This window comes from Schistocerca piceifrons, chromosome 5 (genome assembly GCF_021461385.2).
Source record: "Schistocerca piceifrons isolate TAMUIC-IGC-003096 chromosome 5, iqSchPice1.1, whole genome shotgun sequence".
Taxonomy (NCBI): Eukaryota; Metazoa; Arthropoda; class Insecta; order Orthoptera; family Acrididae; genus Schistocerca; species Schistocerca piceifrons.
Genome location: NC_060142.1, coordinates 122,235,105 through 122,238,679, shown reverse-complemented (window position 1 = coordinate 122,238,679; position 3,575 = coordinate 122,235,105).

Below are 3,575 nucleotides of genomic sequence, written 5' to 3'. Positions count from 1 at the left end.
CTTCCTTCCAAGCTGTCGCTGCCCGTCTTTCCCTTTCTGGATATAACTTTTCTCTTTGTACTGTATACATTCCATCGTCCACACCAATGGCACGAGCTGAACTCCTTCATCTTCTTGGTCAGCTTCCACCCCCCTATTTGCTGGTTGGGGACTTCAATGCCCACCACCCGCTTTGGGGATCTCCACATCCTTGTCCGCATGGCTCACTACTGCTAGACGTCTTCCACCAAGCGGATCTAGTTTGCCTCAACACTGGGGACCCTACATTTTTGTCTGCCTCCACGACAAATTTCTCTCATTTGGACCTTTCGGTCGGTACTGTTCCGCTAGCTCGGTGCTTCGAATGGTTCGCCCTTGATGATTCACACTCGAGTGACCACTTTCCATGTGTTCTTAGACTGCAGCCTCAACAGACATATGTGCGTCCGCGACGCTGGAAGTTTGGCGAAGCCGATTGGACACTTTTTTCGTCTTTAGCGACATTCGATGACCGTCACTTTCCTAGCGTCGACGATGAGGTCACACATATTACAGACGTTATTCTTACAGCTGCGGCACGTTCAATACCACGCACCTCCGAATTGCCCCGGCGCCCCCCAGTTCCTTGGTGGAACGCGGCATGCCGTGACGCAATACGTGAGCGGCGATGTGCTCTTCGCGTTTTCCGCCACCATCCTACTTTGGGCAACTGTATCCGCTATAAGCAGTTCCGAGCGCGGTGCCGTCGCGTCATCCGCGATAGCAAGAAGGAAAGCTGGAAATTCTTTACTAGCTCATTTAACACCTTCACTCCCTCCTTCGAAGTTTGGAGTCGGATTCGACGGTTCTCAGGCGCGCCTAGTTTCTCCCCGGTCTCTGGGCTCACTGTCGCGCATGATACATTAGTGGACCCCGTTGCAATTTCTAACTCATTGAGTCAACACTTTGCTGAGATTTCGAGCTCTTCAAATTACCCGCCAGCGTTTCTCCCGAAGAAACGTGCAGCGGAAGTGCGACCTCTTGCTTTCTCCTCTCAAAATCGCGAAAGCTACAATACTGTTTTCTCCATTCGGAAACACCAACATGCACTCTCTTCTTCTCGCTCCTCCGCCCCCGGATCGGATGGTATCCACATCCAAATGTTGCTGCATTTATCATACCATAGTCTGCGTTACCTCCTTCGCATTTATAATCGAATTTGGACCGACAGTACTTTTCCCAGACGATGGTGGGATGCTATCGTCGTTCCTGTTCCAAAACCTGGAAAGGACAAACATCTCCACTCCAGCTATCGCCCCATTTCTCTCACGAGTAGTGTATGTAAGGTTTTGGAGCGTATGGTGAATTGCCGTTTAGCTTGGTGGCTGGAGTCCCGCAGTCTTTTAACAGCTGCCCAATGCGGTTTCCGAAAGCATCGTTCTGCAGTTGACCATCTTGTTGCTCTCTCCCTTCATATCATGAACAATTTTCTCCGGAAACGCCAAACAGTATCAATATTTTTTGATCTGGAGAGAGCATACGATACCTGTTGGAGGACAGGCATCCTCCGCACACTGTTCTCTTGGGGCTTTCGAGGTCGGCTGCCCCTTTTTCTTCACGAATTTATGGCAGAGCGGACATTTAGAGTGCGTGTGAACACCACTCTCTCCTGTACTTTCTCCCAAGAAAACGGGGTACCCCAGGGCTCCGTGCTGAGTGTTGTACTGTTTGCCATTGCCATAAATCCGATTATGCATTGTCTCCTTCCTGATGTCTCTGGCTCCCTCCTTGTGGACGATTTTGCGATCTACTATAGCTCTCAACGGACCAGCCTTCTTGAACGACGTCTTCAAGGATGTCTCGATCGCCTCCACTCTTGGAGCATCGAAACCGGCTTCCGTTTTTCTCCCAGTAAGATCGTTTGTGTTAATTTTTGGCGCCGTAAGGAGTTTGTTCCACCCTCCTTACATCTAGGACCTGTCAACCTTCCGTTTTCGGACGTCGCTAAATTCTTGGGTCTTATGTTTGACAGAAAACTGTGCTGGTCCTCCCACGTTTCGGCTCGCTGTCTGCGATCCCTCAACACCCTCCGTATCCTGAATGGTACCTCCTGGGGAGCGGACCGAGTGGTCCTTCTCCGCCTCTATCGGACCTTAGTGCGCTCGAAATTGGACTATGGAAGCATAGTTTATTCCTCTGCTCGGCCGTCTATTCTTCGTCGTCTCGACTCTATCCACCACCGTGGATTACGTTTAGTGTCTGGAGCTTTTTACACCAGCCCTGTGGAAAGCCTTTATGCTGAGACTGCTGAACCTCCGCTGTCCAATCGGCGAGCTGTCCTTCTGAGTCGTTATGCTAGCCATCTGTCTTCCATGCCTGCTAATCCGGCCCATGACATTTTTTTCGACGCCTCCTTGCATGTAGGGTACGCAGGCCGCCCTTCCTCCCTACTGCCACTGGGAGTCCGCTTCTGTCAACTGCTCCATTCTCTTTCCTTCCGCTTTCCTAAGACCTTCTTGACAACTTCTTGGCTCCGTCCCCGGATCTGCCTGCTCCGTGACCTTTGTCAACTTCCCAAGGATAGTACCCATTCACTTGTTTATCGTCGGGCATTTGCTGCTCTATGTGCACAAATGAAGGAAGCCACATTTATTTACACTGATGGCTCGAAAACATCGTTACGTGTAGGGTGTGCCTATATTGTTGGCGACACCCCAAATCGATTTCGGCTTCCCGTCCAGTGTTCGGTTTATACTGCGGAGCTTTACGCTGTTCTCCAGGCTGTCCACTACATCCGCCGCCATCAGCGGATACAGTATGTTATCTGTTCAGATTCTCTCAGCTCTCTCCTCAGTCTCCAAGCTTTGTACCCTGTCCATCCTCTGGTCCACCGGATTCAGGACTGCCTCCACTTGCTCCACTTAGGGGGCGTCTCTATGGTGTTCCTCTGGATCCCAGGACACGTTGGTATCTGTGGAAATGAGGCGGCCAATATAGCGGCCAAGACTGCAGTCTCTCTTCTTCGGCCAGCTTTTCGATCGGTTCCCTTCGCCGATCTACGGAGCGTTTTATGTCGTCGTGTTGTTCTTTTATGGCACGCACATTGGTCGACACTTCCCCATAATAAATTGCGGGACGTGAAAGTTCTTCCCTGTGCTTGCACCTCTTCCTCCCGAACGCGTCGCCGGGAGGAGGTAATTTTAACTAGACTCCGGATAGGGCACTGTCTTTTTAGCCATCGACATCTTTTAAGCGGCGATCCTCCCCCACTCTGTCCCCAATGCTCTCAGCTGTGGACGGTAAGACACCTTTTAATTGAGTGCCCCTATTTTACTCCGTTACGAGCAGGTCTACAGCTGTCGCCTGATATATCGTCCATTTTAGCAGATGACACGCGCTCGGCCGATCGCGTTCTCGAGCTTATTAGTGCCAGTGAGATGGCGTCCGTCATTTGAAGCTCTTTTTCGGGACAACCAACCACTTTCTGTAGTGGATCTTTAAGCTTTCCTTCTGCTTTTAGGTTCTCCAATTTTTTGAGTTTCGTTCCCATTGCTGCTGGTGTCCACTTTCGTTTTTTACCGTTTCCTAAGTCACAGACCGGGCGCTAATGACTATAG